The sequence below is a fragment of the Pinus tabuliformis genome, chromosome 1_1, assembly GCF_031772625.1.
Source record: "Pinus tabuliformis cultivar Carrire ecotype Pingquan chromosome 1_1, CPIR1, whole genome shotgun sequence".
Taxonomy (NCBI): Eukaryota; Viridiplantae; Streptophyta; class Pinopsida; order Pinales; family Pinaceae; genus Pinus; species Pinus tabuliformis.
In genome coordinates this window covers 645,421,969-645,448,700 of record NC_142297.1, presented here as the reverse complement: position 1 = coordinate 645,448,700, position 26,732 = coordinate 645,421,969, and the positions used below count along the sequence as shown (strand labels likewise).

The following is a 26,732-nucleotide window of genomic DNA, read 5'->3' as shown; positions in this document are numbered from 1 at the left end:
ATTCCTAGAATATAGTTACATTAGGTAAATACCATAATTAAAGTACTTGTTTATTAATAATAGTATATCCATTATCTCAATGTTATTGGTATATCATATATTTCTAATAATTCTTGTTTATCATTTAAACCTAAGGGTCATTTGGTAAAACTAGAACACCTCTTATCATTAATTTAATAATTTATATTCATTAATTAATCAATAATTATTTACTAATTTTTTTTTATTAAAATTAACTATGTTATTAGTTAATTATCTTATTACTTATAAGGTTTAAAAAAGGGGGTCTTTATTAATTCGATATAAGGAAATCAATTAAAGGTAAAAATCAATGTAAAAAATCTAATCTAATTCTAAAATACCCCCTGGAATAAGGTTAATACAATAATTAGCCCGAAATTACTTAATAACATATTAATACCCTATGCACTCCATAATAATAAGACAAACCCGCCAAAACCAGAACTTGAGGAGAGGGAAGACAGAAACCCTAAGACTTAACAAAGGGGAAGGAGGAGGCTAGGAAGACAAGGCTGGGACCCAGCAACTGCTAATCTTCCAGCCATCATCCCTATTAAGATTGTTCGGCCTTTTCTCAATCTCCAGGGCCTCTCTAAATTTGCGATGGTGAAACTGCGCAACTTTGGCAATGACTTGAGCATCTTCTATACAAACATGATGCATAGTCTTCCCCGCATGCTCAGCCAGGGCTGAGGACTTGGTCCTACCATGTCTTAAGTCAGCCGAATGCTCGCTAATCCGTTGATTGATAGAGCGACCAGTCTCACCAGAGCGATGATGGCTGGAATATTAGCAGTTGCTGGGTCCCAGCCTTGTCTTCCTAGCCTCCTCCTTCCCCTTTGTTAAGTCTTAGGGTTTCTGTCTTCCCTCTCCTCAAGTTCTGGTTTTGGCGGGTTTGTCTTATTATTATGGAGTGCATAGGGTATTAATATGTTATTAAGTAATTTCGGGCTAATTATTGTATTAACCTTATTCCAGGGGTATTTTAGAATTAGATTAGATTTTTTACATTGATTTTTACCTTTAACTGATTTCCTTATATCGAATTAATAAAGACCCCCTTTTTTAAACCTTATAAGTAATAAGATAATTAACTAATAACATAGTTAATTTTAATAAAAAAAATTAGTAAATAATTATTGATTAATTAATGAATATAAATTATTAAATTAATGATAAGAGGTGTTCTAGTTTTACCAAATGACCCTTAGGTTTAAATGATAAACAAGAATACATTGAGATAATGGATATACTATTATTAATAAACATGTACTTTAATTATGGTATTTACCTAATGTAACTATATTCTAGGAATATTAATGATTTAACTAGAATACTATTTATTGTTTTTTAATAATATTAGAACTATAAATTATTAAGAAAATATAGATTATTGTATAAAACTTATTATTTTAATTTCGAATGGGCCTTTACTTTTAAATATTAAATTAAAATGATCTATTGGATTTAAACTATTACCTATTGTAACTAAATTCTAAGAACAATAGTAATTTAATACTATTTAATTGTATTTAAGTAATTTGGGAATAATAATAAATATAGGTTTTATGAAGATATAATTGATTAATGACCATTATATTTAGTTTACCATTATTAATTTACCATAATTTATTAATGACCATTATATCTAGTTTACCATTGGATCCCTAGATATAAACAATTATTATTAAATAAATACACTGATAGCAATTTAATATTATTTATTTGTAATTAAATAATTTAGGAATAATAATAAATATAGGTTTTTAATAAATATGTAGATTTAATGACCATTATATTTAAAACATTAAATTTATTGTATTATTCAATTAACTATTAATAATATGTCTCTATTAATAATAAAATTATTAGTTTGACTTTGATCATCAGGTCGATATTAGTTGTCGCTATATAGACGTTGGAGTCTCTGCACACTCTATTTAATCAAGCTAAGCCAGATTAGTTCTTCAACTTGTCCTGACGATGAACCACACTGGTTGGTTCGAAACGCGTCGACAAAAAATTGATTATGTGATTTTGCCGAAGATTACTAAACAATGTTATGGATCACAGAAGTCTAAATTCCTTAACATTAATCTAATGATTTTAAAATTAATGCACCATCATACATCCAATTACATCAAATTAGAAATCAGCATCTACAATGAAATCAATGCATCTAATGGAAGAAATCAAATAAGATTAGAAAACAACATTTACACTGAAACCAATGCATCTAATGTAAGTAACCAAATATGATTATAAATCAACATTTACACTCAAATAAATGCATCTAGTGCAAGTAAGCAAATAGGTTTATAAACCAACATCTACACTGAAATGAATGCATTTAGTGCAAGCAATCAAATAGGATTATAAATGATTTACATTTAAATCAATGCATCTAGTGCAAGCAATCAAATATCATTAGAAATCAACATCTACACTAAAGTTAGTGCATTTAGTGAAAGCAATCAAATAGGATTAGAAATCATCTACATTGAAATCAATGCATTTAGTGCAAGCAATCAAATATCATTAGAAATCCACATCTACACTAAAATCAATGCATCTGGTGCAAGCAATGAAATAGGATTAGAAATCACCATCTAAACTGAAATCAATGCATCTAGTGCAATAAATCTTCTTCCCTCTCTCCCCCCTCCATCTAAATCTTTAGTTTGAGATATTGTAGTAAACATCATACATTATCTCTCTTTCTCTCCAATATTAATAGGTTGAATTACTATAACACAAAAATCAATGTACATTGTCAATAATTTTTTATTCTTACACTGAAATCAATGCACAATATTAATCCAATCACTTTTAAAATTAATACACCATCATGCATCCAATTACATCAAATCAGAAATCAACATCTACACTGAAATCAATGCATCTAATGCAAGAAATCAAATAAGATTACAAAAAACATTTACATTGAAATCAATGCATCTAATGCAAGCAACCAAATATGATTAGAAATCAACATTTACACTCAAATAAATGCATCTAGTGCAAGTAAGAAAATAGGTTTATAAACCAACATCTACACTGAAATCAATGCATTTAGTGCAAGCAATTAAATAGGATTAAAAATCATCAACATTGAAATCAATTCATCTAGTGCAAGAAATCAAATATCATTAGAAATCAACATCTACATTGAAATAAATGCATTTAGTGAAAGCAATCAAGCAGGATTAGAAATAATCTACATTGAAATCAATGCATCTAGTGCAAGAAATCAAATATCATTTGAAATCAACATCTACACTAATATCAATGCATCTGGTGCAAGCAATGAAATAGGATTAGAAATCACCATCTAAACTAAAATCAATGCATCTACTGCAATAAATCTTCTTCCCTCTCCCCCCCATCCATCTATAGCTATATCTCCCTCCATCTCTCCTTCTTTGTCTCTTTATCTCAACCCTGCAAACACACCCGCTCTCTTACTCCATATCTATCAATCTCTCTATCTCTCTCTCCATCTCTCTCTTCTTCCCTCTCTTCACTTTCCATATCTCTCTCTATCTCCCTTTGTTTCTCTATATCACCCCCAAAACATGCACTCTCTTTCTCCAATATATCTATCTATCCCTCCCTCCTATCCCTCTCTCTCTCTTTCTCTCTTCCCCTCCTCCCCCTCTCCCATTCTTCTATCTCTCTTCCTTCTTGTTGTCCTCTCTCCCTCTCTCTCCATCTTCCTTATCACTCCCTCTCTCTCTCTCCACCTTTATCTCTCTAATTATTTATTCTTACCTCCCTCTCTCCCCCTCCAACACTATCTCTCTCTCTCTCTCTCTCTCCAACTATGTTACTATATCCTTCCCTCTCTCCTCTCTCCTCTCTCCTTCTCTCCCCCATTCTCTCCATCTCTCCTTATTTGTCTCTTTATCTCACCCCCAAAGATACACACTCTCTCTCCATCTCACCCTTGTCACTCCCTCTCTCTCTCCACTTCTCACTCTCTATGTATTTCTTCTTCCCTCCCTCTCTCCTCCTCTCTCTCAAGTCCACTCTCTCGTACTTCCTCTCTCTCTTTGCCCTCCAATCCTCTCTCTTTCCTCATCACTTTCCTCCTCTCTCTCAAGTCTTGTTTCTCGTTCTCTCCCTCTCTCTCTCTGCCCTCCAAGGCTCTCTCTCTCTCTCTGCCCTCCAAGGCTCTCTCTCTCTCTCTCTCTCTCTCTCTCTCTCTCTTCCCCCATCACTCTCTCTCTCTCTTCACCTTCCAACTACGTTACTACATCCTTTTCTCTCTCCTCTTTCCTTCTCTCCCCCATTCTCTCCATCTCTCCTTCTTTGTCTCTTTATCTCACCCCCAAACATACACACTCTCTCTCTATCTCACCCTTGTCACTCCCTCTCTCTCTCCACTTCCAACTATTTATGTATTTCTTCTTCCCTACCTCTCTCCTCCTCTCTCCCTCCCTCTCAAATCCACTCTCTCATACTTCCTCTCTCTCCCTTGCTCTCTTACCTCTCTCTTCTCTCTCTCTCTCTCCCTCCCTCTCTCTCTTTTCCCTCCAATAATCTCTCTTCCCTCATCACTCTCCTCTCTCTCTCTCTCTCTCTCTCTCTCTCTCTCTCTTCCATCCAAGCCTCTCTCTCTCTCTCTCTCTCTCTCGCTTCCATCCAAGCCTCTCTCTCTCTCTCTCTCTTCCATCCAAGCCTCTCTCTCTCTCTCTCTCTCTCTTCCATCCAAGCCTCTCTCTCTCTCTCTCTCTCTCTCTCTGTCCTCCAATTCTCTCTCTCTCTCTTCCCTCCAAGCCTCTCTCTCTCTCGCTCTCCAATCCACTCTCTTCCCCCATCAGTCTCTCTCTCTCTATTTAATTTATAGTTTTTATAATTTTTTGACTTCACTCCTTGTCTAGAGTTTGACTTTGATTCTTTAATAAATTAATTCAAATATTATTTATTAAAAACTAGCCATTTTACCTATTAATATTTTTAATAAACTATTAAACTAATATCATTATTTAAATATTATTTTTCAAAAATTGGCCATTTAATATAGCTTTTACTTAATAATATTTGTTTTTAATGTATTAATAAATTAATATCATAATTTAAATATTATTGTTCAAATATAGTTGTTACTTGAAATTATGTCTCTACATTGCTCTCTATTTAAGCCTTTGCCATGGTCCATGTCTTTATCTGATGATGAACCACACTTGTTGGTTCGAAACGCATAGGCCAAAAATTTCTATTACGTGATTTCTACCGAAATACTTTGCTTAATTCATTATGGATCGCAGAAACCTGAATACAAAAATCTATTTTTTATTTAAATTTATGTAAATTAACAAATATAAATATAAATTTATTATTTTCTAATTTTTAATAATAAAAAAAAAATTGTATTTTAATACAACATACTAAAATATCCATATGTCATTTATCAAAATTTATTTATTTATTTTAAATTTGTGTTTTATTATGAATTATTAAAATAAACTATATATATATATATATATATATATATATATATATATATATATATATAATGCTTTTATTAAAATGATTTATTGAATTAATAAAAGTAGGTATTTTTCATCAATGACTAATATTCAAAATTTTCAAATGATACAAATTATAACCATACTCATGCTAGTTATACATCAATACATGTTATAACAATGGGGTCAAGCACAAGTTACATACATCTTCAGTGAAACAAATAACTTATGCTATCTATTACTTTTTGCATGAGAGGTAGGTAGTAAGCATTGAAGAATGTAGCTTTGATCGGTCTTCGTAATCCTGATGTATTTATAATACTATGTAAAAACATGAAAGAAAATTAAATTTTAAATTAGAAGAAAGAAAATTAAAAGAAAGGAATTCAATAAAACCACCGAAAATTAACATCCTTGAAAATAACTCATACTCACGTAAATAACATATTTACCATCAGCTACTACCCACCATAATTTAAACAAATATTTTCATAAAAGATGGAATAAAAACAAGATGTAAATAAATATACTTACCAAGAGTTACTGCTCACTATTATTTACATGACCTTCAACACTTTAACAAATATGAGTAAAAATGTAAATGTGGAGACTTACTAGAATTTAATTTACAAAGAGACATGATTTAATTTAGGAGACATGTCTCTTGGGTATCTTGGGTTTAAAATACACTTGAACTTTTTCATTTCACATACATACTTATAACTCACATATTTTTCTCTCTGTCACACATTGTAATATCTACTTTCTTTTCATGGTTACTACTTGAATTTATAAAGTGTGATTGCTTGATGAAGATAAAATAACTATAATATATATTCACAAGTAATTACCATAGTTCAAAATAAAGTACTTGCATCAATTGTATTGAAAAATCAACATGGTATGAGAGATTTGTTAAAGGAAAGAGCACAAAGATCACTCCTTGAAAATCCCTACCTTGAGATCACCTTAAAGAAACCCTAGATCTATATTAAAATTGAATCCATGGCTTCTACTATAAAATTAGATAACAAGTTAGAGGGGGCCACTAACTTTAGGGCTCGGGCCACTAACTTCAAGGTTTGGAAGACAATAATTGACCTAATTCTTGTAAATAAGACTTTTTGGAAATTGTGCAAGGCAAAGTGACTGAACATATAAATGAAGCTAGAAAGAATTAGTACAAGAAATATGACATCATTGCCATGAGCATTAGTGTGGAATCCGTCAATGAACATCTTATTCCATACATCTCAAAGGTTGACAATTCAAAGAATATGTATGATGTCTTAAATAAGTTATAACGATATTGGCCAAGTCATGAGTTTGAGAAACGAGCTTCATGATATAAGAATGACAAAGAACAATACAATGGATTCATACTTTGTGAGGGTTTCTCAACTAAGAGATCAACTACAAGTTAATTTGTTAAAACCTTTGTCTTTGGCTTTAAAATGAACTTTTCGTTTTCTTGAAATTCAAGATAAAAATAGATATATGTGACTTTTACTTTTGATCAATTAACAGGTAACAACTGAAGTTCCTGGGATCAAGATGATTAATTGAGCACATCGTTTTTCCAATTCGCTCATCACGAGGAGTTCATAAATGTCATGGTATAGAAGATGGAGTGCTGAGGTATTGGGGAACTGTGTGAGGCATCTATTCAATAATTTTGGTTGTGGTGGTATTCTGAATTTTCAACTTGTTACAACTAAAGCTGGTTATTTAGAAAACATAATGAGGAGGGCATGGTCACCAAATCTCATATGGCTCCTATGGTATAAGTGTCCATATTCTTGTCTACCTTCCTAGATCCCGATGGAGAATTTGAAAGTTTTAGAAATAGCTGGGGGGCAATTGGAGATATTGTCGAAACGTCAATCTCAGGTATGTTTATTGATCTTTCTTAATTTCATTACAAATTCCATCTGTAAGCGAAAATTGTCAAATACATCTTTTTGATAGCTCAAATCTGAACATTGCAGGGGCCTCTGAGGTTGCGTTATAGGCTGTGACGAGATAAAGAGCATAGAAGACCTGGGGAAGCTCATAAAGCTCAAAGAACATTATGGTTTATATTTTCCATAATATAAATTCAATCTCAACATTATATTTTAATCTTTTTAAGAAGCCGGTTGAATTCATGGTCAAAATGGCCAATGGAAGAGATTGAAGGGTACACTCTGAGTCCATAATGCATTTCAAAAGTAGTTTTTGGCCTTGGACTGTGGCAGGGTTGAAATTTCCAAACAAACTTACTCGTCAAAAGTTTTCACACCTTATATCGTCAAAAATTCTGTAAGCTGTGGTACCTCTTCACGTATCCAAAAAACAAAAAATGTAATTAACATTATCACTAAACAAATAGTGGTAAAGAGCACTCACTCTTTGAATATGAAGAAGAACAAAGCTAATTTCTTAATTAATAAAAATTTTAATTTAACAATAAATTAAATTAATTTTAATTTCTTTGCAGGCTTTGGGTGAGAAAAAACTATTTATCCAGCCAATAGGATACATCCATTTTTATCTTCCAACTCAAAAATTAAAATTTGACATGTGGGAGTGTGAAATGTTGTTGAGGACGACAATTTGAATAGTGACGTTGAACCCTCATACCTTGTTGCCGCCTCTGTACGAATTTTTGCCACTGGTTTTCAGGAGTTTTTGATTTGGTTTAGGCTTTCCTCTCTACAACACACAATGCCATGTCCACATCCAACTCCATGTCCATTGAAAAGGCCCCTAATCAAATACCTCTATAGGAATTCTAGGATGGATTATCCAACTCATTCGGTCATCTTCTACATTGTAGAGCTCTGACGCGGGTGCCAAATGTTAGGTTCATATTTTTTTTCATCATAAGCCTCGCATTCCCAATTTTCCATTACTCTTTTTTAGAATTGCCACTGCTAGGTTTAGAAATCTCAGTGTTTGGGGATCTGGGTTCTCAACAAATTATTGATTTATTATGTGAAAAGGAAGTGGTTCTAATCAATAAAGTATTTGTTTAAAAAAAATAGCTGTAGTGGCAAGTGTATTGTTGAATGAAGTGAAGGAAGGTTAGAAGGCTCAATCCATGGAAGGACCTATGTGAAACAAGAGCTTTGACATAGTTTCAGTGGTGAAGAGATTGAATTCGATAGTTGTTTGTAGCTCGTCACAGTAATGGGATATGGACATCAAGAAGAGAAGACAGATTACATTTTCAAGATGGTGATTATTGGGGACTTTGCTGTGGGAAAATCAAAACTGCTATCTAGATTCTCCAAGGATGAATTTGGCTGGGAATCTCGAGCTACACTAAGCGTAGAGTTTTAGACCAATCCAATATTCATTGAGAACAAGATGGTCAAGGCTCATATCTGGGATACTATAGGCCAAGAAAGGTGTTATACAAACTTTTTTTTTGTTTCTTTTAATGCAATCTATTTTACTAGTTACAACATATATTAGTTACAGCCTATATCAATAGGCATAAGAGTTACATGAAGATCCTCTTTGTATTCAAGTTCTAGACATGAATATATATGGCCTTGAACAAGATTCCAAGTAGCAAGGAGTTTTCATGCTTTGAAGCATATTAATTTGAATTTTGACATGGAGTGTTTGCTAATATTTGAACACCCTGAATTCTCCTTATTAGAAGTGTGAATTGAAAGCTGATTCCTCAAGAGTGAGAGTTGTGCATATCTTTTATTGAGGAAATGCAATAACATAAAATTATGTGGTGTATCATATCTCTTTGCAGCAAACCTTTGATTAGTTAAGTTTGATAGTAGTATATAAGTAATTGTATTCTGGTTGAAACTTTGCCCACCCAAAAAGTTTTTTGCAGATAAACATGGACACAAAGCAAGCCATGCTCCACTATTTCTCATTTTCAAATCTCTTTGCAACAAACCTTGATCATTTATGTTTAAAAGTTGTATATACATAATTGTATTCTGGTTGAGTCATACCCAACAAGCATTTGCAAATAAGCATGGCCACAAAACAAGACATTGTCCACTATTTCTTCTTTTTCAATATGAAACATTGAGCATTGAAAATTGTAGAGATGTTTGCTTTATAATAAGGTTCAGGTTTTATTATTTTTTTTAAATTTCAAGATAGAATTCACCTGAATTGAAATCAACATAAATCTAATATTCTTTTTAACCAGAATGAGTATAGTTTATATTAAAAAGTCATCCTCGTTCATAACAAAATCGGGTCTTTACATCGTTTTTTCACTGCTTCAACAAGTTGATACAAATTTCTTGGTCCATCTAGACTATTACAGTAGATATGTCTATCCTGGTTACAAAAATTCCCATTCTTGGATATCTACAACTATATATTCGACATAATTGAAGTAAGAGATATTACATTTACAATTTAACATTTTTATAACACAAAAAAAAAAACCATACAGAGGTGGTCAGATATCCATAGGGGTTGGGTTGTTTAGATCCAATCCTTGGGAGGCCTCTTCTAAATCCTTGGGATTTCCATGGTCTATCTCATCCTCCACATTTTCCTCCAAACCATCCTCTATTGCATCCACCTTGAGCTTCAAATTATCCAATTGGTGACTCAGAGCATCCACCTCATCCTCGAGTTGCCTAATACATTCCTTTTTCTCAATTTCCATTTCCTGAATGTTCATATTCTCATGCATTTGCTGATGCATGCTACGTTTAAGTTCTAACATTGCTTTCCGCAAGTCTTAATGATCTTGGATACAGGTGAGATAGGAGGGTTTTTTGTCTTCCACCTTGCACCGAGGAACCAACTCTCTGCCCACCTGACCTCGGCCTATGGCTTCCCCACATGCTCGACCGTGAACTGTCTTCAGACCTCCGCATGTTGGCTTCCAAATTCACACTTTTTATCGTGCTAAAAAAATTGGCACTATTTTCCTCGATCTCCCACAGTCAGACACCCTCTTGCACACACAATAGATTTCCCTGATCCTCGGCGAGAATGCACCGTCCCACCTCCCTCCTACTCCAATTCTCCTCCCGCTTCTGGAGAGAATTACTAACCCACCTAGTGTCCCAAATCTAGTCCGATTGCAAACACTCTGGACAACCCAAGCCCAACACCCATGACCTACCAATTATGCTCAGGCTTTCTTGATTTTTCTTCCAAACCTTAGATAGACAGACCTTTCTACCGTCCTTACGGCTCTTCACATCATAACGCCCAACCTCCATGACACTGAAATTGATACACAATAGCCTCGTCTCTAGCCACCAGGCTTTTGCAAAGGCCACCATCCCACTCTTAGACCTTATGAAATACAAAATCCACATACATGTATGCACTTTATACCTGCTGCCTGACCTAGAGGTGACGTAGAGATGAGTGAGGAGATTGCTGAAATTGAGATTCCATGAGTATTACATCATAAATCCACCCTCCTTGATTAAATTCCCAGTAGGATCATGTGCTCTATCGGTCATTCCCACAATTCTCCCACGAATGGGCCTAACCACACTGAAGATTTGAATTAAATTTTGCTTCGTAAAACTCAATTCCTTGCATGCGCCGCCCATTTCTCCAAGAAGCAGGGCCGAGACGCTGAGGCCGCACGCTGTGACTTATTCGTGAAACAGGTGTGGTACCAAATTTCCATGGGATGCCACGTTTCAAGCAAGTCTAGGTGTCCAACTTGCTATGAGTCTACATGGCTAGAAGGACCTTACAATGGGTGATGTGACAGGGGGAGAAGGAGATCAGGGCAATGGTTATAGCGCGGAGGTGAGGGTTAGAGTGGGGAGGGGCCACAGGGAAGGGGGGAGGGGAGGGAATGAGGGAGAGGAGGGGGGATGGGAGATAGTGCAAGGGAGGTGGGGGGGGAGGGGGATGGGAGATAGGTCAAGGGAGGCGCGGGGTGGGGAGTGGGGGGAAGGGGGAAAGGGTAGGGAGGGGGATGGGGTCTGGGGGGAGATGGCAGGAGAGAACTAGGGGGAGAAGGTTGGAGCTTCATTTTATTATCGAATGATAGATTCAACTTTTACACCTCCATTTCTATCCATTGGGGCTTTATTTCCGGCCTACATGACACTCTTCAATTATTAAGGTGTTTTTGTCATGCTCACGAAATCATCAATAACAAATTTTTCTTCCTCCAGATGGCTTACTTATTGGCTTGTTTGTCAGCATCATGATTATTTCACCTCAAGACATGGTAGAAGGCCACCGAGTCAAAAGGGGGGATCAAGTTCTAGGCTCTCATTATGATTTGATTCAGTGTAGATATCTTAGCCTTTGAAGTATTAATCATATGCCTTATAACTATAATGGAGTCTCCTAACACTTAAACCTTTTTTATCCTATTTCTATGAGCCAGAATTAGTCCCAAGAGAATTCCATAAGCCTTAGCTTGGTTATTGGTCTTTTGGCCTAACCCCCAATCATAACTATATTAAATGATTCCTTCGGGATTAATGAGAATCCCTCCCCCTCCTGCCACCCCAACATAAATCTAAATTTTACTGAGATATAGTTATCTATTAAGTTTGATATACCCATATTGATTGGTTTTGTTGGGAACCAAAGACAAGCAGATACCAGGCAATGACAAGTGCTTATTATAGAGGAGATCTAAGGTCACTAACAGTGCACTATATCTCCAAATGGTAGTCATTTGAGCATATACCTCGGTGGCTTGAAGAGATGAGAATGCATGTAGAAAACAACATTGTGATCATGCTTGTTGGCAACAAATATGATTTAGAAACAGGAAGTGATCGTAGAAGAAGAACAAGGTCAAACTAGAAGATCGCTTCACATACCATCACTGAATCTCGAGCTGTTTTTGTTTCATTACTCGGCTCCATTTTTCGTGCTTTTGGTAGGACTGCATATCCATACCATACGCTGAGGAGGCCAGGCATGCTGCGTTTAATTTTTTCTGTTATAATATTTGTGCAAACAGTCCCGTGCCTTTACAGTTTTTGAATGGCACCTCTTTTCAGAGGTTTCAGTTTAGAATCAGCAGCATACTTAGAACAGCTGAGGTTCAAGTCAGCGTGTTTTTGTTGTAAAACAGTTCTCGGTATATGTCGGATCAGTGATGCTCAGCATTTACAATGTAATGTTTCGCAACAAATATGATTTAGGGAACTTGAGGGAAGTCCCAACAGAGGATGCTAAATAGTATGTAGAGAAGGAGGACTTGTTTATTCTTGAGATTTATACTCTTGATGCCACCAATGTTTAGAATTCATTTCTCATTGTCCTCTGTGAGGTCTACAAGGTAGTGAGTTAAAAGGCCTTTAATGCAAGCCAGGATGATGGGCATGGGCTCAGGTCCATTACGTCGGGAAGAAGACTGGCTTTAACTCCATATGATGATAATAAGGCTAATAGGGCAGGATGTTGTTATTCATAGTGCTATTCATTTTCATAATTGGGTCTATGGCCATTTAGATTCCAGAGGAGAGGACGAAATTGGATGTATTTGAGGCATAAAATATCATGAAAAATCTGTGATACATATGAGGAATATAAGATCAAGGGTTTTGACAGATCTGTGCTAGACTTAATTGATCCATGGCCTATAATTTTCACCTTCTTATAAAGGCGGGCCTTTTTTTAATTAATTGTTCTTTCACAGCAAAACTGATGAATATGTCATACCGAGTCTACTTTTTCTATTAAATTTAAGTTGAAAATTTAATACAAAATTTGAAAGCAAAAAGAATAGAAGCAATAATTCTTATAAATGGTAGGAGCTAGGAGTTGATTTATGCAACTGCAATTGATGTTTATTGTTTTTAGTAGTATGTACAATTGATTTATTGCATATTTACATCTAGATTTCAAAAATTTGGGCGTAAGTTAAGTCTCGTTTATCCTGGTCATCAACTTGATTTAGGTTTTGCCATTAAGAAACATCCCATACTTAATGAAGGTCCTCCCATTTAAAATGTAAACTTTTCTTTTATATCCCTGTAAGCCTATTGTCATATATGTATATCAAACTAAGTTGTTTCAAGAGCCCTAACGAAGAGTGTATGGAGCCAGAGAGCTGGTCTTGAGAAACAGTGAGGTCAGTGATATTTCAACAAAAACCTAACTCTGTAGATATACATCCATTTAACTGGTATTCATCCAAACTAAGGGTGATCAAACTACTTAGATTACATAACTATGCCTAATCATTGTATTATGTTTCAATGAAGAAAAATGGACTACCATGTTCATGGTCAACCATAATTTGACCATATTTAACCATAGTCAACCATGGTTAAGCAAAGGGTTAACCATGGTCAAACATAGTCATCAAGTTTAGGCATGGTCAACCTTGCAATGTTGTAGCCTGATATGTCGCGCAAGGCCAAAGTTTCCTTCCACATTCCCCCACTCTTCCTATCAACGTTCCTTTGCACCTCTCGGTGCAATTTATTGTTTTATGTAATCATTTACTCTACATAATAAAATAAACAAGCGCAATATGCAATGTTGTTGCTTAGTGTTTATCTTTTAGTACAATTGACATAAGTACTTTATTTTTGAACTATGGTAATTACTTGTGATATATATTATAGTTATTTTATCTTCATCAAGCAATCACACTTAGAAATTCAACTAATAAATATGAAAATAAAGTAGATATCACAATGTGTGTAAGAGAGATGTGTGAGTGTGTTGTAGTACTCAACAACTCCCCATTATTATTTATGACAATTGAATTAATAAATACTGGGGACCCTTTTGAAAATTGATAAAGCTCCTTAGTTATAATAAAATAAGGAAATTTTTATTTTTTTTCACCAAAACACCTTTGAATAAGAAAATCTCCCTTATTGGAGCTTCCATATCAGATTTTAACCCCACAAATATAGTATTCACAAATAAGCCGATACGCTTTTGTTTAAAATGTATTATCGAAAGAGTTCTATCAGAAATATTTAAACACCGCAACATTACTTATAATAAAATTGCGATAAAACTTTCCCGTGATTAAAACTTTTTGGTACTTTAAGTCTAATGTTATATAAACACAAATTTATGGATGAAATAAAGAAAATCCTGGCCCCACAAAACTACCACGTAGTATATTGGAGCTTCCATTTATCGGAACTTTAAGAGTAAGCGCCACTTTAAAACCTCTGATATCTAATACCTCCGATATCCTTTGATGTCCCTCATCCTCCGATATTCGCCTCCTATCCATATCAAAACTTTTATAACAAGAGGTACTCTTTTAAAATCTCTTATATTGCATCCCTGATACAGAACCTCCGATGTCTCTTCCCGCTTACAACTCATAACCGTTATATCTTTGAATAACGTCTATCAAAAGGTGAAGATATCGCAAGTTTTAAAGGTGCATCCCTAGGATTTCCTTGATAAAATTTGTCGATATGATGACATGTACAAAGCCCATGTGAAAATATGTTTATCATTTAATGGCCAAAAGCAACAGATTTATGTTTTTTGAAGTTTCAAACGATCTAATCATTGAAACTTGATGTCATCGAGATTTGCTCATAAAGACATGAATTGTTATGGAAAATAGTTATTTTCCCTAAAGAACTCTCTGGTTAAGAAATTTCCGCTTATTTTTGTGTTTTCCATTACAGGGCAGTCCTGACAAGAAAAATTCATTACAGATGTCTAGGGTAGCTAAAGCAAGGAGGAAACCCATTTTTCAATAGCAATTGGTCTCTCCTTTGCTTGGAACTATCGAAATGGATGCATTATTCTCAGATACAACATGTTCTCCAGATGTTTGAAGCTCCTCTTGGGAAGCTATTTATAATATTTTTGAAGATGAAGGACCCAGGGTAACAGAGAAAACAACTACGACAAATGAGTCTACCTCGATCTCTAAAACTACCTACAGTGATGTCACCAATTCATTTTTGCATGGGATTGCAGCCTGACCCAAGATCCTTCCTTATACATATATGATTAAATGTTATTGATCATATGAACATTGCACAATGGAATTTCATGACTAAGAAGCAAACAATCATTGGGTCATTCTACAAAAACGATTTGAGAAAAATGTATCATCTTCCACAACCTAAACAAAAATATAACAAGCATTTTATACAGAATTTCATGAAGGAGAATGAGCATCAATCAAATCCCATCAAAAACTGAAGAAGAGATCCTAACAAACATAAGCGAGAAGATAAGGGTATGTATTATATTCTTCCCTTGCTGGTTCATACTGTCAAATAGCGCTATGTTATGTAGGATCAATGGTTACCCTGATACACATAAATTCTTCGACAAATGGGTACCACTCATTGATGTTGCCTATAATGGATATATTATGGATTGGTGAAACATATTTCCTGGCAATATAACCACTCAAATCATGAATTATAGGAGTAAACACATATTTTCACGGAACGTGGTTCCCCCTTTTTATATGAGTGCCTATATAATGGATGCCATCTATTTCACCTCTGATTTTACTTCTATGGGATGGGTATGGACTATAGAAGACCCTACTCCTATTCCTATTTATCATGACATACTCTAGGAATAAAAAAGTCACCCTCATTTCTATAAAATTTTCCATAGAGTAATGTTTCCCATCCACTAAAGTGTCTTTGATGAGAGGGCCCTTAGGGTTTCACCTAAAGCTAAAAATTATTTGTTATCAATTGGGAACTAGTTTGGAGAAGAATAATTCACTTATGTCTGGATCTTTGGTAATCTTTCACATTCCCATGTTTTCCCCCTAAACATCCCTAATAAACTTCTTGCCCGAGAAATAACTTAACGAACCATAAGACATGGTGTTTCAAAGGACCCGAGTCATGCTAATAATACAATGTGGCCTACTTTTCCTATTCATGTGGTGGGTATGCTCTAGATAATTATAAATATGTTGGTCTTAAGATTGAAGAGATTGAGAGTTTAAACCTCCTAACTATTCCAAATAGACAATATGATCCTAACGGAATTACTAACAATGTCACTACACGGTCAAGTATCAGGAAATTTATGCATGAGGCGGATAAGTTTGATGACTAATTTGAATCAACATCTGCCTATTTAATGGTTGTGAAACTAGTAGCAACACATTTAACTCCAGAGGAGATAACTCAATTTAATCAGTACAAAATAAAATGATAGCTCACTTGCCTATGGATTTATCAAAGTTCCCTAGGAAAAAAATAGAACACAATAAAGTCTTGGCTATTTCAACACAGGTTACAGATGTATCCCAGGTAAAAGAGATAGGTACTTCCTATTATTCCCAAGCGGAAGAAACTTTGTTAGATAAAAAACTTGATGCTATATGGGAACAATTTAATCAAGTTATTCAAGAAATAGGGCCTCAAGATATAAAGACTCCATTGCAAGAGAAAGTTTCACATACTTCTGAAATTGTAGAAAACCCCACTTACTACTGGGACTTTTGACAAGCCTTTGGACACTGATGGCATAAAAATCTTCCCGACATTCCCGACCCCAAGTTCATTTTGAGGGTAGAAGAGATTCCTCCTCTTGACATATTTTACAGTCCATAACATAAAGCTGTTGTAAAAATACAAAGGAAAATAAGGAAGATTGATCAAACCCATGCCTTAGTCCTTGAAAATATTTCATTTGAAGTAGTATGTAAAAACCCTCAATCTACTCTTGCAGAGGACCTCGGGAGGCTCTCATATTTTTTAGGAGCATATGCTTCTACTACCATAGACAAGGCCATCAAAGTACAACAACTTCTGAAAGGAAAGGATGAAAGAATTATGCAGTTCGAACAAGGTATGGAGAATGAAAACCAAATGATTACTCAACAGTGGCAAGCACAACTTGCAAAAATTCAAAATAAATTTATGCATTGAAGCTTCAACATGAATTTGATTTGAAAATTCGCGATACTCAAATCCAAGAGTTACAACGTAGTATTGAACAATTGAAGATTATTCCCGAATTGGCTGAATTCAAAAAGGAAGTGGGAGAATTAAATACTCTCCTAGTTCAACAACATATTACTTTTTGTCAAAAATTAGCCATTATTCATGATTTATGTAAAACAACAAATACATTGGTGAATCAGTTGTTGGATTTCAGGACATACTTTGAATAAATTGAGGAGAAAATATCTGATTATGTAACATGGCAAGAAAGTGCTGAAGGGATATTATCCAATCTCCCTCCAATTGAAGAGTCACAAAAGGAGATAGTCTTTCGAGATTGGGAAATAAGACTTAAACATGCAAAGACAACGATATTCAGTGCTAGGGATATTTCTAATGACCTCACTGAATATATCAGTGAGAATTTACTGCAGACCAACCTTATTCCAGACTAACTCGAGAGAAATCTTCCTGATATTAAATTATTGACCAAGACATGGTAAGAATTATCAAGGAAGAAGGCCGAAAGCATCGATAAACTGTCAAAGGTTAACTTAGAATACCACAACCATTCGAAGTTAAAGCTCATATTCAGTGGTTAATGTTGAGATGTCTATCCAACATGACCACTCATATGCTTCCAACACTCAGGGATGTGATATTTACTGGTCAAATGCACATTCAACCATGGTCTCCACCCGAATTGAAGCCTATGATAGATATCTATGAACTACGGTAGTGTATGGGAGAAAATTCATCTTCAAAGTCTTAGCTGGATTGTTGTAACAAAATCTAAAATTGTCTTATGGTTTTACTTTAAGCAGTGTTTGTTAAAACGGCTCAAGACTTTTATTCTGCTTTTCTATATTTGTATTTTATTTGAAAATTACAAATCCCATTCATTTGAATGAAGAAGGGGTTCTAAATTTTGTGGAGAAATCTTTTGTTTACATTATTGTAACTCAAGTAATATTAATAGAAGGCTAAACCGATGTTGTTTTTCTCATAAATAGATTCATAATAGATTTGGTATTGTTATTTGTTTATTTTTCCTGTGTTTTAAGAGTTAAGTGGCTATTCAATTTATTTTTACTACATGCATGAATAAAAGTGATCTTACATTCTTCATTATTGTCATGTACGATTGAAATCATATACTGTATGTATAAACAATGAAATCATATATATATGAGAAGTTTTAACAACAAAATTTAATTAAATTTTAGCTATCATTCATTGTTTTAACTTCATGATCATTTGATAATCTATATTGCCTTATTGTTTATGAAATTATATTTAAATCACATATAGAAAATAAGCTTTCCTGAGATAGATATATAAATAACCAATTTATATATTTCTTTATTCTAAAGTTTCATTAATCATAAGTTTCACACATAGATACTTCATCCATTTTTATCATTTATATTAAGGGAAACTAGTCCCATAATCCCTAGTCGGAGCCACCAATCCAAATGGAAAAGGATCTGCTCTAAGGTCCCTACCGGGCTGTTTTCCCCGATGTTGAGGTGGACATGAAAAAGGTCAAAGCCAACGTTTCCCTTTATGAGGTTAGTGAATTAAAACAACAACATAAGCTTTTACTTAAAAAATTGAATGCAGTTCCCGCATTTCCATTCCCTACTGTTGTCACTACAAAAGGATCAAAAGGGAAAGGAAAACCTCCTAATGTCTCTTCAAATAAAAGCGACCCATCAGATTATATTCTAATTGGAGATAGATCAAATTCCCATAATCCTCCCTTTTTATTGTCTAGTAGATTCTGGTGCATCATCAAATGTCATGCCTTATACGGTGTGTCTTAACTTAAATATTTCACTACAAAAATATGTTGTTCAAAGTGTTCAATTAGATCACACAATAGTCAAAGTTTTGGGAGAAATGAATTTTGTTTTAATCAGGTTATCTTCCAATTCAAAGGTTTGTCAAATAATAGATATATTAGTTGTAGACATTCCTGAATTATATGGTCTCATTCTAAGTAGAGACTGGTTTGAAAAACTACATGGTTACTTTGCAACTGATTGGTCACACATGTGGCTTCCCTACAATGGAAAACCCAATTAAATTCTTTTTGTTAGGGAGAAACATATGAAATATCCCGTGACTGATTTTGATGAGGAAAATGAACCAATAGCATTTACAAACAACATTCTTGGAAGTTACTCTTTTGAATATTTCTTTGGCAATTTTCAAGCACAAAAATTTCCCTTTCTAGTTGATTATGTTTCATCTCAAATTGAATTTTTTTCCCAAACAGATTCATCTAAGTGTAATAATATTGTAGAAAACCTTGTAAATAAGCATGGACTATTTATTTTGATGGATCCAAATCTAATGACAGTGCATGAGCTGGTTGCATCCTGGTAGACCCTAAGGGTGAAAAAACTATGCTTGCATGCAGATTGGAATTTGATTGTACCAACAACATGGCTGAATATGAAGCATTGGTACAAGGCTTACAAAAGGCCATTAGCCTTGATGTCAAATATCTTAAAGTTTTTGGTGACTCAGAGATTGTAATCGAACAAATTAGAAACAAAATCCATTATGTTTCTAGTCACCTTAAGCATTATCAATCCTTGATCCAAGACCTAATTTCCCATTTCACTGCATTCAATATAGCTCCTATCCCAAGAATACAAAATGCTAGTGCTGACCTCCTACCAAACATTGCTTCCAATCTCATTCCACATGAGGATTTTAGTCTTGATAGATTTTTAATTTAATTGATTTTTTGCCTCTCCATTCTAGACAACATAACTAATTGGCGTGTGTTTAATTATGATAGTGACATCCTGAGTTTTTTAACATCAGAAGGGTCTTACTCTGACCAGATTATTGATGAAGATGAACATGAAAAGCAACTGAATAAATCTTCTGAGGAAAATAACTTTCATAAACGAGTAGTAAAATTGGAACACTTATATGATCTAAAAAATGGATTCAAAATGGTTACCAATTGCAAAATTCAAAGCTCTTCTTTGAGGTTTGAATTGGTTAGTTTAGAATTTGATCGTAAGCCTTAGAACATTGATTTAGGCCTTGGAATTTCACTAGATGAGAGATCTGTTTTCATTCATTTGTTGATAAGATACAAAGATGTATTTGCTTGGAATTATTATGATATTAAAACTTATGATACATCTATCATTCAACACACCATTCCTATGCTGCCAGATGTCAAACGAATTAAACAAAAGCTGAGGAAGATTCACCCTAACTTGGAAGCCCAGGTTAAGACTGATTGAATAAGATTCTCAAGGCAAAAATTAGTTTCCTAGTCAGACATTCCAAGTGGGTCTCAAATCACGTGCTAGTTAGAAAGAAGAATGGAGGTATTCGTATTTGTATATATTTTAGAAATTTAAACAAAGCTTGTGAAAATGATAAATTTCCTTTGCCTCCAATGGAACAAATTTACAATCCATTGCTGGTTTTGAGCTAGTGTTTTTCTTAGATGGTTTTTCAGGTTACAATAAGATTCTTGTACATCCAGATGATAGTATGAAAACCACATTCAAAACCAAGTGGGGAACGTATTCTTATGAAAAAATTCCTTTTGAGATGATTAATGTTGTAACTACTTTCCAAAGAACCATGGGCATTGCATTCAAAGGTTTTATCAATAAGATATTTGTAGTGTATTTAGATGACATTATAGTTTATTCTAAACAAAGAAGTAATCATTTACATGATCTAAAACAAATCTTTGAAATAAGTAAAAAAAATGGAATCTCCTTAAATCCTAAAAAGTCATTTTTTCCCTTAGCGAAGGTAATCTTCTAGGATTTATTGTGTCTAAAGAAGGAATCTACATAGATCCAAATAGAATTAAGGTGATATTTGAAATCCCCTTACCACACAACAAAAAATCCATGCAATCATTTCTTGCGTAGATTAATTTTGTTAAACGATTTGTCCTAGATTTTTGTCAAATTGTATTACCCTTACAAACTATGATCAAGAGGAAGTCAATTTTAAAATGGGGACTGATCAAAAGAAAATCATTTGAGTCAATAAAACAAGCAATCATAGATGCTCCTTCGTTATCAACTCCTAATTTGCTAAAAAAAAAAATCTTTATACGTTTTCTTCCAAACAATCCTATCCAACAGTATTAACACAACCTAATGAACAACAAGTTGAAGCTCCAATTTCCTTCTTTAGTTCCAATTTACAAGGACTTGAGCTAAATTATTCAGAGGTTGAGAAACAAGCCTTTGCAATTTTTAAGTCCATAAAACATTTCAGGCCTTTCCTCCTAAAAGCACATACAAAAGTAATTGTTCCTTTCCCTTGAGTCAAACAATTGCTTGTCCAGAAGGAATTAAGAGATAAAAGAGGAAATTGGGTTACTTTCTTGCAAGAATATGACCTAGAAATTAAGCCAGCTAAAATAGTAACGGATCAAGGTTTTGCATATTAATTACTGGAGCTTATAACACTTCAACTGATGAAGATTCAAGTAATAATGTTCAAATTACAGGGGTATGCCCCATTGACATTGAATCTCAATATGTTGATTTAATATTTTAATAAAAAATGGTTATGCTCCATTGGAACTCAATTACAAAAAGAAAAGAGATCTCAGACTTAAATCTAATCAATTTATAAGCTTGTCAATGATGTCTTGTTTAGAATAAATAATGATTCTGTTTTGTTAAGATGTCTAGAAAAATATGAAGCAGAAAAAGTTTTGCAGGAGCTATATGATGGACCAACTAGTGGACACTATGGTGGGGAAACCACTACTCATAGATTTTGCATGTTGGATACTATTGGATGAATATATTTAAGGAAACCCATGCCCATGTCAAAAAATGCAAAGTCTTCCAGGTTGCTTCAGAAAGACAAAAGAAACCAACCTTAACTTTGTAGCCAGGTAACATTGAGAAACCTTTTGAGAAATGGGGACTAGACATAATAGGTGAGATTGTTCCTAACTCTTCTAAGTAGCATAAATATGTCTTGACTGCTATGGATTATCTCACTAAATGGGTGGAAGAAATACCTCTTAAGGTGGCCAATTTTGAAAACATTATTGAATTTATTGATCAATTTATTATTACCAGGTTTGGTTTTCCTTATGCCCTTATGTTTGATAATGCATCTTATTTTTCCAGAAATACCATGAATGAATTTGATCTTAAAAGAGGTTTTAAATTAAAATATTCTACAAATTATTACCCTCAAGGAAATGGCTTAGCTGAGTCTACTAATAAAAACCTCATTAGGATAATCAACCGAACACTTGGCAAAAATAAAATAAATTAGAACAAAGCTCTAGTTTTTGCTTTATGGGTTGACAAAATCACTAAGAAGGTCTCTATAGGCACTTCTCATTTTCAAATAGTGTATGGAAAAGAAGCTATCCTACCTCCTAATCTAGCTCTTCCTTTACTAGCCCTAGTGAAATCTATTGAAGAAAAACCTTATTTTTCTTTGCAATTAAGAATGTCTCAAATTATTAAGTTAGAAGAAGAGAGAGATAGATCCAAATAATTTCATGCTCACCATCAATGATTGGTCAATTCATCATTTGATGCAAGTTCAATTAATAATATATATATTTTTTAAATCAATGACTTAGTTATGAAATGGGACAAAGCCCATGAAGAAGAAGGCAAACACACAAAGTTCCAGAAGTTATGGCTAGGTCCATTTCATATCATTGAGAAACTGGGCCCATCAACCTCTATCCTCCAATATTTACAGGGAAAGAAGGATGCTCTTCCTGTTAATGGGCTAGTTTTGAACAAATATTTTTCTTAAGGATATCTATCCTCTTGTAAATATGTACATAATCACATGTATATATCGGTGTCTTTAGCCTTAATAATGATCAGGCAATGCACTTTTGACTTCATGTTGGGGTCTCTCATCATTTACATGAAATGTGACTAATTAAAGGAGAATTGTTAGAAAGTAAATTATAACATTGAAGTTTAGTATTTCATCTGTTACAAATTTCTAAAATCTTTATATCCATTAAGTTGTATATATTTCATAACTCGAAACATTAAAAAATCTAGTTGTCCTATGATTGGTCATGAAAGGTTTTCTTTAAAAAGTGAAGACTATTTTGAAGTTTTAACATCTTTTGGCTTCAATTGTCATCCATGACCCTTAAGGAGTGAATATACCTCCCCATCCACTAATTTTAAAATATTTAGAGTGTAATTCAAACATATATAAAACATAAAAGATAGGAGGTCTCATCATGAGTCGACTTACCATGATCATAGGAACCAATGATATTGAAATAATCATGACTAGTCACCAAACTAGGATAATGACTTGTGGTTGAACAACTATAAGACAAGAGGTCTCAAAACGAGCTGACTTGTTCAATATCATTATAACATGTGAATGGAATTTTCATCATATGGTTACCAAGCTAGGTCAATGACTTTCAAGTAAGCTTTAAAGCAAAAAAAAAAAAATTAAAAGGAAAATTAATACCTCTAAAATGTTACTATAAGTGGATGGGATATTGGTACATTTTGGTTAAATGGTAACTTGTTGAGGCTATGGACGCTTGTTGGTAGTAGTGGCTCTACCAGTGACAAAAAATTCTATCTTAAATGCTAAGCTTCTATAGTTCTTAACTTTATATTTATAATTGACTAAATCACTGACAAAGACAATACAAATTTTCATCAATAACAAGTTGTGAGGTAATTTGCAAGCTAATGAGTTCTTTCCTTAAGAGTAATCTTTACCAATAAAAACTTCAATTTTTTTTACCTTTCTAAGTCTTTTTCATTAGTAGTTAAAATTTCATTTATGTTTATAGAGATAATTGTTTCGCCCAGTATGTTGCCAATTGTTGTAGTACTCAACAACTCCCCATTAATTTGTATGATAGTTGAACTAATAAATAATGGGGACCATTTTGAAAATTTATAAAGCTCCTTAATTCCAATAAAATAAGGCAATTTTTAGTTTTTGTCACCAAAACACCTTTGAATAATAAAATCTCCCTTATTGGAGCTTCCATATCAAAGATTAGCCCCATAAATATAGTATTATGTTGACGGTGCTAGACCCGCCAACATTAAGGGATCTCCGCGATATGAAGCCCCAACTAGACGTCACACCATTTGGTATAGGAGCCCCATCTGGTACGATGGCCCGGTTGCCATTATCTTAATGATTTGCCTCAACTCTTACTTGTTAGCACAGGAGAGTGGTCTGCTTTGTCTTCTGAGAAGTGAGGTTTGCATGCCTGGTGAGTGTAAGTGTCACTTGTGTCAATGGTTCATTCATCGTAGAGGGAGAGGGTGGGAATGAGTCCCAAGTCGGTTAGGAGAAGTCCCAACTCTGCTAGGAAAACACAATACAACAGGACATGCGCAACTTTCAGCAGAACAGTCCACATAGATGCGGAAATCAAAACACACAAGGGAAGATAACACGTATAACACTCAGTGGATTAGTCTGCGCAAGTACAATGGTTGTTATAGCAAGTTCCATGTGAAAGGTTTGTCTGATGTCTGGGAGAGTAGTCTACACGTGCGAGGCAACGTTAACAACACATACAACACATTTTCATTAACATATGTGTATTACAACAAGTGAATTAGTTCAAGTGTTAAACACAGGTTCAAGCAACATGCATTACAAGTGTTAAAGATTAGTCTTACAATAGATACAATACATGTGTGAAAACGTGCTGGCATGCTAGCAAGATTCTGAATTAAGTGAAAGTTCCAAGACACATCATTACACCATACATCACTAACCTTGTGTGATGGGCGTTGGAGCCACTTCTTACTCCTCAAAGGAAAGATAACAAACTCTCTTGGTTGTGGGAGGAGCTGAGGTGAAAAGTCCTTTGCATGTACAAATGAGGGGGTATTTATAGCCAAGGGTGAAACTGACCCTTATGGTTGTTTGAATACCCTCATGATTGTTTGACTTCCCTAACTTTTCAGCTTTACATGACTCTTTGTACAACAAGTTTGTCTCTTGGACTTCCATGTTACATTACATTGATTTGGCAACATGGCCCATAGTGGAGATGTTGATGACATGACTCATGACATGACTCGACATGACAGTGATGGTACATTCGTGCTGTTGCTGGAGTGCATGTCGAGCTATAATGTTGTTGGGTGATAGATGTCTTCATGGTGTGTTACAACTTCACCTTTGCATGGAAAGGTGTGCGGAGTCTTCGATGGTTGTTGGATCGCTTGTTGTTACTTTGACACGTTGCTCCTTACTTGTATGTTGGAAGGCTTGAGAGGATCATCTATTCACGAAGCGTGCATGTTCGTCCGTTCATCCATCTGTGAGCACATCTTGGATGTCTGCTCATTCGTCCATTTGTGAACACATCTTTGCATGATCATCCATTTGTGAGCACATCTCTTCGCATGCATCGTTCGTTTGTCTGTTGGTGAACCTGTCCTTCTGCATGTGCTCCCTTCGTTCATCCCATTCGTTGTCACGCCATGTTTGTTGGTGTACCTATACCTGTAGTCACTCATGACGAGACGACATCAAATCCAAAAAAATCATAGTCTACCATGACAAATGATCATTTTTGATGAAGGTGACTGAGAGAGGCAACAAGGTTGTGAGGCGAGATGATGACTTCGAGCACTGCTGATGAAACCACGCAAAAGTCACTAGGTGATGAAGATGGACAATCTTGGTCGAAAGTGACTATCTGCGAGGTCTGGCTTAGCTGGAAAGTAAAACTGCACAAATTTTTGGAGGGACAGTTCGGACTGCAGGAAGGCAAGGTATTCAAAATCTGCACATTTTCCGGAACGAGTGAGCAGCGGGCTGGACAGGAAAATTTGCGCAATTTCTTGGAGGAATAGGCCAGGCTGCAGGGAGGATTGGTAGACAGGATTTGTGCAATTTTTCAGGGGAATAGGCTTGGAGCCTAGCAGCCAAAACTGCACAATTCCTGGAGGGAAATGGCAGCTAGTTGCTGGGTAACTGGCAATAGAAACTGTGCAATTCGTAATGGGAACTGGTAGTCTGCTGCTGGGAGCCACTGGCGAGGGAAGATGCACTGAGGCTGGGAGGCTGACCTACTAATCATCTTTGCACAAATTTTGAGCTGAGTAGACTGTTGGGTAGAAGATGGCTTGCTCATGAAAACTGTGCAATTTTCTAGATGAGCAGTTCGTTGATTGTTGGGAGGACTGGCTGGAAACACTGCGCAATTTTTTGAGGGAGACAAGGACGGGCACTGGGTTTCTTTCTGGCCTGTCTACGCAATTTTCCTAGCCAGCGGAGTGGGCAAGGTCTGCAGCCTCTGCGAAATTTTTGAGGGGAATGAATCCCGGGGTGGCTGCCAGGTCAAATCCTCTATTTGACCAGCTTGAAGGCTGAGTGATTGCTTGCGGGCAGCGCAACCTGAAATCAC

General features: G+C 34.9%; 1 pseudogene; it reads left to right on the top strand.

The window, feature by feature from the left end:
* The first annotated feature begins 7,313 nt into the window (after positions 1–7,313).
* Positions 7,314–12,879, top strand: LOC149215014 (ras-related protein RABA4d-like; annotated as a pseudogene).
* The last annotated feature ends 13,853 nt before the right edge of the window (positions 12,880–26,732 follow it).